The sequence below is a fragment of the Siphateles boraxobius genome, unplaced genomic scaffold, assembly GCF_051911475.1.
Source record: "Siphateles boraxobius isolate OS27281-9 unplaced genomic scaffold, OSU_SipBor_1 315, whole genome shotgun sequence".
NCBI classification, from domain to species: Eukaryota; Metazoa; Chordata; class Actinopteri; order Cypriniformes; family Leuciscidae; genus Siphateles; species Siphateles boraxobius.
Genome location: NW_027508937.1, coordinates 45,001 through 55,000, shown reverse-complemented (window position 1 = coordinate 55,000; position 10,000 = coordinate 45,001). Strand labels below are relative to the sequence as shown.

Genomic DNA, 10,000 nt, shown 5'->3' with positions numbered 1-10,000 from the left:
CTCAGTGAGTCTTTTTTTTAAAGTAAGAAGAACTTTTGAAAAAACTCAAACTCTTTCATGCTCTCTGAAGAATCTCAGAAACTTTTAAAGGCTTTCTGAAGAAGCTCAGGGACTCTTTTTTTTTTTTTTTTTTTTTAAATCAAAAAAGCTTACAGCACCTGGTATTCCCAGGCGGTCTCCCATCCAAGTACTAACCAGGCCCGACCCTGCTTAGCTTCCGAGATCAGACGAGATCGGGCGTGACCAAGGTGGTATGGCCGTAAGCGAAAACTGCTGCCAAAATTGGGCTATTTAAAAGGTTAGACCATTAATGAAGAAAACTAAGAAGAAGTTTTGAAAAAACTCAAACTCTTTCATACTCTCTGTAGAATCTCAGAGACTTTTAAAGGCTTTCTGAAGAAGCTCAGTGAGTCTTTTTTTTAAACTAAGAAGAACTTTTGAAAAAACTGAAACTCTTTCATGCTCTCTGAAGAATCTCAGAGACTTTTAAAGGCTTTCTGCAGAAGCTCAGTGAGTCTTTTTTTTTAAACTAAGAGGAACTTTTGAAAAAACTCAAACTCTTTCATGCTCTCTGAAGAATCTCAGAGACTTTTAAAGGCTTTCTGAAGAAGCTCAGGGACTCTTTTTTTTTTTTAAATCAAAAAAGCTTACAGCACCTGGTATTCCCAGGCGGTCTCCCATCCAAGTACTAACCAGGCCCGACCCTGCTTAGCTTCCGAGATCAGACGAGATCAGGCGTGACCAAGGTGGTATGGCCGTAAGCGAAAACTGCTGCCAAAATTGGGCTATTTAAAAGGTTAGACCATTAATGAAGAAAACTAAGAAGAACTTTTGAAAAAACTCAAACTCTTTCATACTCTCTGTAGAATCTCAGAGACTTTTAAAGGCTTTCTGAAGAAGCTCAGTGAGTCTTTTTTTTAAACTAAGAAGAACTTTTGAAAAAACTGAAACTCTTTCATGCTCTCTGAAGAATCTCAGAGACTTTTAAAGGCTTTCTGCAGAAGCTCAGTGAGTCTTTTTTTTTAAACTAAGAGGAACTTTTGAAAAAACTCAAACTCTTTCATGCTCTCTGAAGAATCTCAGAGACTTTTAAAGGCTTTCTGAAGAAGCTCAGGGACTCTTTTTTTTTTTTAAATCAAAAAAGCTTACAGCACCTGGTATTCCCAGGCGGTCTCCCATCCAAGTACTAACCAGGCCCGACCCTGCTTAGCTTCCGAGATCAGACGAGATCGGGCGTGACCAAGGTGGTATGGCCGTAAGCGAAAACTGCTGCCAAAATTGGGCTATTTAAAAGGTTAGACCATTAATGAAGAAAACTAAGAAGAACTTTTGAAAAAACTCAAACTCTTTCATGCTCTCTGAAGAATCTCAGAGACTTTTAAAGGCTTTCTGAAGAAGCTCAGTGAGTCTTTTTTTTTAAACTAAGAAGAACTTTTGTAAAAACTCAAACTCTTTCATGCTCTCTGAAGAATCTCAGAGACTTTTAAAGGCTTTCTGAAGAAGCTCAGGGACTCTATTTTTTTTTTTTTTTTTTAAATCAAAAAAGCTTACAGCACCTGGTATTCCCAGGCGGTCTCCCATCCAAGTACTAACCAGGCCCGACCCTGCTTAGCTTCCGAGATCAGACGAGATCGGGCGTGACCAATGTGGTATGGCCGTAAGCGAAAACTGCTGCCAAAATTGGGCTATTTAAAAGGTTAGACCATTAATGAAGAAAACTAAGAAGAACTTTGGAAAAAACTCAAACTCTTTCATGCTCTCTGAAGAATCTCAGAGACTTTTAAAGGCTTTCTGAAGAAGCTCAGTGAGTCTTTTTTTTTAAACTAAGAAGAACTTTTGAAAAAACTCAAACTCTTTCATGCTCTCTGAAGAATCTCAGAGACTTTTAAAGGCTTTCTGCAGAAGCTCAGTGAGTCTTTTTTTTTTAAACTAAGAGGAACTTTTGAAAAAACTCAAACTCTTTCATGCTCTCTGAAGAATCTCAGAGACTTTTAAAGGCTTTCTGAAGAAGCTCAGGGACTCTCTTTTTTTTTTAAATCAAAAAAGCTTACAGCACCTGGTATTCCCAGGCGGTCTCCCATCCAAGTACTAACCAGGCCCGACCCTGCTTAGCTTCCGAGATCAGACGAGATCGGGCGTGACCAAGGTGGTATGGCCGTAAGCGAAAACTGCTGCCAAAATTGGGCTATTTAAAAGGTTAGACCATTAATGAAGAAAACTAAGAAGAAGTTTTGAAAAAACTCAAACTCTTTCATACTCTCTGTAGAATCTCAGAGACTTTTAAAGGCTTTCTGAAGAAGCTCAGTGAGTCTTTTTTTTAAACTAAGAAGAACTTTTGAAAAAACTGAAACTCTTTCATGCTCTCTGAAGAATCTCAGAATCTTTTAAAGGCTTTCTGCAGAAGCTCAGTGAGTCTTTTTTTTTAAACTAAGAGGAACTTTTGAAAAAACTCAAACTCTTTCATGCTCTCTGAAGAATCTCAGAGACTTTTAAAGGCTTTCTGAAGAAGCTCAGGGACTCTTTTTTTTTTTTAAATCAAAAAAGCTTACAGCACCTGGTTTCTGCAGAAGCTCAGTGAGTCTTTTTTTTTAAACTAAGAGGAACTTTTGAAAAAACTCAAACTCTTTCATGCTCTCTGAAGAATCTCAGAGACTTTTAAAGGCTTTCTGAAGAAGCTCAGTGAGTCTTTTTTTTAAAGTAAGAAGAACTTTTGAAAAAACTCAAACTCTTTCATGCTCTCTGAAGAATCTCAGAAACTTTTAAAGGCTTTCTGAAGAAGCTCAGGGACTCTTTTTTTTTTTTTTTTTTTTTAAATCAAAAAAGCTTACAGCACCTGGTATTCCCAGGCGGTCTCCCATCCAAGTACTAACCAGGCCCGACCCTGCTTAGCTTCCGAGATCAGACGAGATCGGGCGTGACCAAGGTGGTATGGCCGTAAGCGAAAACTGCTGCCAAAATTGGGCTATTTAAAAGGTTAGACCATTAATGAAGAAAACTAAGAAGAACTTTGGAAAAAACTCAAACTCTTTCATGCTCTCTGAAGAATCTCAGAGACTTTTAAAGGCTTTCTGAAGAAGCTCAGTGAGTCTTTTTTTTTAAACTAAGAAGAACTTTTGAAAAAACTCAAACTCTTTCATGCTCTCTGAAGAATCTCAGAGACTTTTAAAGGCTTTCTGCAGAAGCTCAGTGAGTCTTTTTTTTTAAACTAAGAGGAACTTTTGAAAAAACTCAAACTCTTTCATGCTCTCTGAAGAATCTCAGAGACTTTTAAAGGCTTTCTGAAGAAGCTCAGGGACTCTCTTTTTTTTTTAAATCAAAAAAGCTTACAGCACCTGGTATTCCCAGGCGGTCTCCCATCCAAGTACTAACCAGGCCCGACCCTGCTTAGCTTCCGAGATCAGACGAGATCGGGCGTGACCAATGTGGTATGGCCGTAAGCGAAAACTGCTGCCAAAATTGGGCTATTTAAAAGGTTAGACCATTAATGAAGAAAACTAAGAAGAACTTTGGAAAAAACTCAAACTCTTTCATGCTCTCTGAAGAATCTCAGAGACTTTTAAAGGCTTTCTGAAGAAGCTCAGTGAGTCTTTTTTTTTAAACTAAGAAGAACTTTTGAAAAAACTCAAACTCTTTCATGCTCTCTGAAGAATCTCAGAGACTTTTAAAGGCTTTCTGCAGAAGCTCAGTGAGTCTTTTTTTTTTAAACTAAGAGGAACTTTTGAAAAAACTCAAACTCTTTCATGCTCTCTGAAGAATCTCAGAGACTTTTAAAGGCTTTCTGAAGAAGCTCAGGGACTCTCTTTTTTTTTTAAATCAAAAAAGCTTACAGCACCTGGTATTCCCAGGCGGTCTCCCATCCAAGTACTAACCAGGCCCGACCCTGCTTAGCTTCCGAGATCAGACGAGATCGGGCGTGACCAAGGTGGTATGGCCGTAAGCGAAAACTGCTGCCAAAATTGGGCTATTTAAAAGGTTAGACCATTAATGAAGAAAACTAAGAAGAAGTTTTGAAAAAACTCAAACTCTTTCATACTCTCTGTAGAATCTCAGAGACTTTTAAAGGCTTTCTGAAGAAGCTCAGTGAGTCTTTTTTTTAAACTAAGAAGAACTTTTGAAAAAACTGAAACTCTTTCATGCTCTCTGAAGAATCTCAGAATCTTTTAAAGGCTTTCTGCAGAAGCTCAGTGAGTCTTTTTTTTTAAACTAAGAGGAACTTTTGAAAAAACTCAAACTCTTTCATGCTCTCTGAAGAATCTCAGAGACTTTTAAAGGCTTTCTGAAGAAGCTCAGTGAGTCTTTTTTTTAAAGTAAGAAGAACTTTTGAAAAAACTCAAACTCTTTCATGCTCTCTGAAGAATCTCAGAGACTTTTAAAGGCTTTCTGAAGAAGCTCAGGGACTCTTTTTTTTTTTTTTTTTTTTTAAATCAAAAAAGCTTACAGCACCTGGTATTCCCAGGCGGTCTCCCATCCAAGTACTAACCAGGCCCGACCCTGCTTAGCTTCCGAGATCAGACGAGATCGGGCGTGACCAAGGTGGTATGGCCGTAAGCGAAAACTGCTGCCAAAATTGGGCTATTTAAAAGGTTAGACCATTAATGAAGAAAACTAAGAAGAACTTTGGAAAAAACTCAAACTCTTTCATGCTCTCTGAAGAATCTCAGAGACTTTTAAAGGCTTTCTGAAGAAGCTCAGTGAGTCTTTTTTTTTAAACTAAGAAGAACTTTTGAAAAAACTCAAACTCTTTCATGCTCTCTGAAGAATCTCAGAGACTTTTAAAGGCTTTCTGCAGAAGCTCAGTGAGTCTTTTTTTTTAAACTAAGAGGAACTTTTGAAAAAACTCAAACTCTTTCATGCTCTCTGAAGAATCTCAGAGACTTTTAAAGGCTTTCTGAAGAAGCTCAGGGACTCTCTTTTTTTTTTAAATCAAAAAAGCTTACAGCACCTGGTATTCCCAGGCGGTCTCCCATCCAAGTACTAACCAGGCCCGACCCTGCTTAGCTTCCGAGATCAGACGAGATCGGGCGTGACCAAGGTGGTATGGCCGTAAGCGAAAACAGCTGCCAAAATTGGGCTATTTAAAAGGTTAGACCATTAATGAAGAAAACTAAGAAGAACTTTTGAAAAAACTCAAACTCTTTCATACTCTCTGTAGAATCTCAGAGACTTTTAAAGGCTTTCTGAAGAAGCTCAGTGAGTCTTTTTTTTAAACTAAGAAGAACTTTTGAAAAAACTGAAACTCTTTCATGCTCTCTGAAGAATCTCAGAGACTTTTAAAGGCTTTCTGCAGAAGCTCAGTGAGTCTTTTTTTTTAAACTAAGAGGAACTTTTGAAAAAACTCAAACTCTTTCATGCTCTCTGAAGAATCTCAGAGACTTTTAAAGGCTTTCTGAAGAAGCTCAGGGACTCTTTTTTTTTTTTAAATCAAAAAAGCTTACAGCACCTGGTATTCCCAGGCGGTCTCCCATCCAAGTACTAACCAGGCCCGACCCTGCTTAGCTTCCGAGATCAGACGAGATCGGGCGTGACCAAGGTGGTATGGCCGTAAGCGAAAACTGCTGCCAAAATTGGGCTACTTAAAAGGTTAGACCATTAATGAAGAAAACTAAGAAGAACTTTTGAAAAAACTCAAACTCTTTCATGCTCTCTGAAGAATCTCAGAGACTTTTAAAGGCTTTCTGAAGAAGCTCAGTGAGTCTTTTTTTTTAAACTAAGAAGAACTTTTGAAAAAACTCAAACTCTTTCATGCTCTCTGAAGAATCTCAGAGACTTTTAAAGGCTTTCTGCAGAAGCTCAGTGAGTCTTTTTTTTTAAACTAAGAAGAACTTTTGAAAAAACTCAAACTCTTTCATGCTCTCTGAAGAATCTCAGAGACTTTTAAAGGCTTTCTGAAGAAGCTCAGGGATTCTCTTTTTTTTTAAATCAAAAAAGCTTACAGCACCTGGTATTCCCAGGCGGTCTCCCATCCAAGTACTAACCAGGCCCGACCCTGCTTAGCTTCCGAGATCAGACGAGATCGGGCGTGACCAAGGTGGTATGGCCGTAAGCGAAAACTGCTGCCAAAATTGGGCTATTTAAAAGGTTAGACCATTAATGAAGAAAACTAAGAAGAACTTTTGAAAAAACTCAAACTCTTTCATGCTCTCTGAAGAATCTCAGAGACTTTTAAAGGCTTTCTGAAGAAGCTCAGGGACTCTCTTTTTTTTTTAAATCAAAAAAGCTTACAGCACCTGGTATTCCCAGGCGGTCTCCCATCCAAGTACTAACCAGGCCCGACCCTGCTTAGCTTCCGAGATCAGACGAGATCGGGCGTGACCAAGGTGGTATGGCCGTAAGCGAAAACTGCTGCCAAAATTGGGCTATTTAAAAGGTTAGACCATTAATGAAGAAAACTAAGAACTTTTGAAAAAACTCAAACTCTTTCATACTCTCTGTAGAATCTCAGAGACTTTTAAAGGCTTTCTGAAGAAGCTCAGTGAGTCTTTTTTTTAAACTAAGAAGAACTTTTGAAAAAACTGAAACTCTTTCATGCTCTCTGAAGAATCTCAGAGACTTTTAAAGGCTTTCTGCAGAAGCTCAGTGAGTCTTTTTTTTTAAACTAAGAGGAACTTTTGAAAAAACTCAAACTCTTTCATGCTCTCTGAAGAATCTCAGAGACTTTTAAAGGCTTTCTGAAGAAGCTCAGGGACTCTCTTTTTTTTTTAAATCAAAAAAGCTTACAGCACCTGGTATTCCCAGGCGGTCTCCCATCCAAGTACTAACCAGGCCCGACCCTGCTTAGCTTCCGAGATCAGACGAGATCGGGCGTGACCAAGGTGGTATGGCCGTAAGCGAAAACAGCTGCCAAAATTGGGCTATTTAAAAGGTTAGAACATTAATGAAGAAAACTAAGAAGAACTTTTGAAAAAACTCAAACTCTTTCATACTCTCTGTAGAATCTCAGAGACTTTTAAAGGCTTTCTGAAGAAGCTCAGTGAGTCTTTTTTTTAAACTAAGAAGAACTTTTGAAAAAACTGAAACTCTTTCATGCTCTCTGAAGAATCTCAGAGACTTTTAAAGGCTTTCTGCAGAAGCTCAGTGAGTCTTTTTTTTTAAACTAAGAGGAACTTTTGAAAAAACTCAAACTCTTTCATGCTCTCTGAAGAATCTCAGAGACTTTTAAAGGCTTTCTGAAGAAGCTCAGGGACTCTTTTTTTTTTTTAAATCAAAAAAGCTTACAGCAACTGGTATTCCCAGGCGGTCTCCCATCCAAGTACTAACCAGGCCCGACCCTGCTTAGCTTCCGAGATCAGACGAGATCGGGCGTGACCAAGGTGGTATGGCCGTAAGCGAAAACTGCTGCCAAAATTGGGCTATTTAAAAGGTTAGACCATTAATGAAGAAAACTAAGAAGAACTTTTGAAAAAACTCAAACTCTTTCATGCTCTCTGAAGAATCTCAGAGACTTTTAAAGGCTTTCTGAAGAAGCTCAGTGAGTCTTTTTTTTTAAACTAAGAAGAACTTTTGAAAAAACTCAAACTCTTTCATGCTCTCTGAAGAATCTCAGAGACTTTTAAATACTTTCTGCAGAAGCTCAGTGAGTCTTTTTTTTTAAACTAAGAACTTTTGAAAAAACTCAAACTCTTTCATGCTCTCTGAAGAATCTCAGAGACTTTTAAAGGCTTTCTGAAGAAGCTCAGGGACTCTCTTTTTTTTTAAATCAAAAAAGCTTACAGCACCTGGTATTCCCAGGCGGTCTCCCATCCAAGTACTAACCAGGCCCGACCCTGCTTAGCTTCCGAGATCAGACGAGATCGGTCGTGACCAAGGTGGTATGGCCGTAAGCGAAAACTGCTGCCAAAATTGGGCTATTTAAAAGGTTAGACCATTAATGAAGAAAACTAAGAAGAACTTTTGAAAAAACTCAAACTCTTTCATGCTCTCTGAAGAATCTCAGAGACTTTTAAAGGCTTTCTGAAGAAGCTCAGGGACTCTTTTTTTTTTTTAAATCAAAAAAGCTTACAGCACCTGGTATTCCCAGGCGGTCTCCCATCCAAGTACTAACCAGGCCCGACCCTGCTTAGCTTCCGAGATCAGACGAGATCGGGCGTGACCAAGGTGGTTTGGCCGTAAGCGAAAACTGCTGCCAAAATTGGGCTATTTAAAAGGTTAGACCATTAATGAAGAAAACTAAGAAGAAGTTTTGAAAAAACTCAAACTCTTTCATACTCTCTGTAGAATCTCAGAGACTTTTAAAGGCTTTCTGAAGAAGCTCAGTGAGTCTTTTTTTTAAACTAAGAAGAACTTTTGAAAAAACTGAAACTCTTTCATGCTCTCTGAAGAATCTCAGAGACTTTTAAAGGCTTTCTGCAGAAGCTCAGTGAGTCTTTTTTTTTAAACTAAGAGGAACTTTTGAAAAAACTCAAACTCTTTCATGCTCTCTGAAGAATCTCAGAGACTTTTAAAGGCTTTCTGAAGAAGCTCAGGGACTCTTTTTTTTTTTTAAATCAAAAAAGCTTACAGCACCTGGTATTCCCAGGCGGTCTCCCATCCAAGTACTAACCAGGCCCGACCCTGCTTAGCTTCCGAGATCAGACGAGATCGGGCGTGACCAAGGTGGTATGGCCGTAAGCGAAAACTGCTGCCAAAATTGGGCTATTTAAAAGGTTAGACCATTAATGAAGAAAACTAAGAAGAACTTTTGAAAAAACTCAAACTCTTTCATACTCTCTGTAGAATCTCAGAGACTTTTAAAGGCTTTCTGAAGAAGCTCAGTGAGTCTTTTTTTTAAACTAAGAAGAACTTTTGAAAAAACTGAAACTCTTTCATGCTCTCTGAAGAATCTCAGAGACTTTTAAAGGCTTTCTGCAGAAGCTCAGTGAGTCTTTTTTTTTAAACTAAGAGGAACTTTTGAAAAAACTCAAACTCTTTCATGCTCTCTGAAGAATCTCAGAGACTTTTAAAGGCTTTCTGAAGAAGCTCAGGGACTCTTTTTTTTTTTTAAATCAAAAAAGCTTACAGCACCTGGTATTCCCAGGCGGTCTCCCATCCAAGTACTAACCAGGCCCGACCCTGCTTAGCTTCCGAGATCAGACGAGATCGGGCGTGACCAAGGTGGTATGGCCGTAAGCGAAAACTGCTGCCAAAATTGGGCTATTTAAAAGGTTAGACCATTAATGAAGAAAACTAAGAAGAAGTTTTGAAAAAACTCAAACTCTTTCATACTCTCTTTAGAATCTCAGAGACTTTTAAAGGCTTTCTGAAGAAGCTCAGTGAGTCTTTTTTTTAAACTAAGAAGAACTTTTGAAAAAACTGAAACTCTTTCATGCTCTCTGAAGAATCTCAGAGACTTTTAAAGGCTTTCTGCAGAAGCTCAGTGAGTCTTTTTTTTTAAACTAAGAGGAACTTTTGAAAAAACTCAAACTCTTTCATGCTCTCTGAAGAATCTCAGAGACTTTTAAAGGCTTTCTGAAGAAGCTCAGGGACTCTTTTTTTTTTTTAAATCAAAAAAGCTTACAGCACCTGGTATTCCCAGGCGGTCTCCCATCCAAGTACTAACCAGGCCCGACCCTGCTTAGCTTCCGAGATCAGACGAGATCGGGCGTGACCAAGGTGGTATGGCCGTAAGCGAAAACTGCTGCCAAAATTGGGCTATTTAAAAGGTTAGACCATTAATGAAGAAAACTAAGAAGAACTTTTGAAAAAACTCAAACTCTTTCATGCTCTCTGAAGAATCTCAGAGACTTTTAAAGGCTTTCTGAAGAAGCTCAGTGAGTCTTTTTTTTTAAACTAAGAAGAACTTTTGTAAAAACTCAAACTCTTTCATGCTCTCTGAAGAATCTCAGAGACTTTTAAAGGCTTTCTGCAGAAGCTCAGTGAGTCTTTTTTTTTAAACTAAGAAGAACTTTTGAAAAAACTCAAACTCTTTCATGCTCTCTGAAGAATCTCAGAGACTTTTAAAGGCTTTCTGAAGAAGCTCAGTGAGTCTTTTTTTTAAAGTAAGAAGAACTTTTGAAAAAACTCA

At 38.4% G+C, this 10,000-nt stretch overlaps 20 non-coding genes across 20 annotated transcripts; all 20 read right to left on the bottom strand.

Annotated features, from left to right (window-relative positions):
* Positions 1–146: 146 nt before the first annotated feature.
* LOC143699227 (5S ribosomal RNA) lies at positions 147–265 on the bottom strand. Its single transcript, XR_013188155.1, has one exon. It is a non-coding gene; the product is annotated as a 5S ribosomal RNA (ribosomal RNA).
* A 379-nt stretch (positions 266–644) lies between these two features.
* LOC143699620 (5S ribosomal RNA) lies at positions 645–763 on the bottom strand. Its single transcript, XR_013188540.1, has one exon. It is a non-coding gene; the product is annotated as a 5S ribosomal RNA (ribosomal RNA).
* Positions 764–1,142: 379 nt separating this feature from the next.
* Positions 1,143–1,261, bottom strand: LOC143699226 (5S ribosomal RNA). The gene has a single exon (XR_013188154.1). It is a non-coding gene; the product is annotated as a 5S ribosomal RNA (ribosomal RNA).
* Positions 1,262–1,544: 283 nt separating this feature from the next.
* Positions 1,545–1,663, bottom strand: LOC143699665 (5S ribosomal RNA). Its single transcript, XR_013188583.1, has one exon. It is a non-coding gene; the product is annotated as a 5S ribosomal RNA (ribosomal RNA).
* A 381-nt stretch (positions 1,664–2,044) lies between these two features.
* On the bottom strand, positions 2,045–2,163 carry LOC143699225 (5S ribosomal RNA). Its single transcript, XR_013188153.1, has one exon. It is a non-coding gene; the product is annotated as a 5S ribosomal RNA (ribosomal RNA).
* Positions 2,164–2,821: 658 nt separating this feature from the next.
* On the bottom strand, positions 2,822–2,940 carry LOC143699224 (5S ribosomal RNA). Its single transcript, XR_013188152.1, has one exon. It is a non-coding gene; the product is annotated as a 5S ribosomal RNA (ribosomal RNA).
* A 380-nt stretch (positions 2,941–3,320) lies between these two features.
* On the bottom strand, positions 3,321–3,439 carry LOC143699664 (5S ribosomal RNA). Its single transcript, XR_013188582.1, has one exon. It is a non-coding gene; the product is annotated as a 5S ribosomal RNA (ribosomal RNA).
* Positions 3,440–3,820: 381 nt separating this feature from the next.
* Positions 3,821–3,939, bottom strand: LOC143699223 (5S ribosomal RNA). The gene has a single exon (XR_013188151.1). It is a non-coding gene; the product is annotated as a 5S ribosomal RNA (ribosomal RNA).
* A 492-nt stretch (positions 3,940–4,431) lies between these two features.
* Positions 4,432–4,550, bottom strand: LOC143699221 (5S ribosomal RNA). Its single transcript, XR_013188150.1, has one exon. It is a non-coding gene; the product is annotated as a 5S ribosomal RNA (ribosomal RNA).
* A 380-nt stretch (positions 4,551–4,930) lies between these two features.
* On the bottom strand, positions 4,931–5,049 carry LOC143699220 (5S ribosomal RNA). The gene has a single exon (XR_013188149.1). It is a non-coding gene; the product is annotated as a 5S ribosomal RNA (ribosomal RNA).
* A 379-nt stretch (positions 5,050–5,428) lies between these two features.
* Positions 5,429–5,547, bottom strand: LOC143699219 (5S ribosomal RNA). Its single transcript, XR_013188148.1, has one exon. It is a non-coding gene; the product is annotated as a 5S ribosomal RNA (ribosomal RNA).
* Positions 5,548–5,926: 379 nt separating this feature from the next.
* LOC143699218 (5S ribosomal RNA) lies at positions 5,927–6,045 on the bottom strand. Its single transcript, XR_013188147.1, has one exon. It is a non-coding gene; the product is annotated as a 5S ribosomal RNA (ribosomal RNA).
* Positions 6,046–6,215: 170 nt separating this feature from the next.
* On the bottom strand, positions 6,216–6,334 carry LOC143699217 (5S ribosomal RNA). The gene has a single exon (XR_013188146.1). It is a non-coding gene; the product is annotated as a 5S ribosomal RNA (ribosomal RNA).
* A 376-nt stretch (positions 6,335–6,710) lies between these two features.
* LOC143699215 (5S ribosomal RNA) lies at positions 6,711–6,829 on the bottom strand. The gene has a single exon (XR_013188144.1). It is a non-coding gene; the product is annotated as a 5S ribosomal RNA (ribosomal RNA).
* Positions 6,830–7,208: 379 nt separating this feature from the next.
* Positions 7,209–7,327, bottom strand: LOC143699678 (5S ribosomal RNA). Its single transcript, XR_013188596.1, has one exon. It is a non-coding gene; the product is annotated as a 5S ribosomal RNA (ribosomal RNA).
* A 376-nt stretch (positions 7,328–7,703) lies between these two features.
* On the bottom strand, positions 7,704–7,822 carry LOC143699669 (5S ribosomal RNA). The gene has a single exon (XR_013188587.1). It is a non-coding gene; the product is annotated as a 5S ribosomal RNA (ribosomal RNA).
* A 170-nt stretch (positions 7,823–7,992) lies between these two features.
* Positions 7,993–8,111, bottom strand: LOC143699631 (5S ribosomal RNA). The gene has a single exon (XR_013188551.1). It is a non-coding gene; the product is annotated as a 5S ribosomal RNA (ribosomal RNA).
* Positions 8,112–8,490: 379 nt separating this feature from the next.
* LOC143699214 (5S ribosomal RNA) lies at positions 8,491–8,609 on the bottom strand. Its single transcript, XR_013188143.1, has one exon. It is a non-coding gene; the product is annotated as a 5S ribosomal RNA (ribosomal RNA).
* A 379-nt stretch (positions 8,610–8,988) lies between these two features.
* Positions 8,989–9,107, bottom strand: LOC143699213 (5S ribosomal RNA). The gene has a single exon (XR_013188142.1). It is a non-coding gene; the product is annotated as a 5S ribosomal RNA (ribosomal RNA).
* Positions 9,108–9,486: 379 nt separating this feature from the next.
* Positions 9,487–9,605, bottom strand: LOC143699212 (5S ribosomal RNA). The gene has a single exon (XR_013188141.1). It is a non-coding gene; the product is annotated as a 5S ribosomal RNA (ribosomal RNA).
* Between the last annotated feature and the right edge of the window lie 395 nt (positions 9,606–10,000).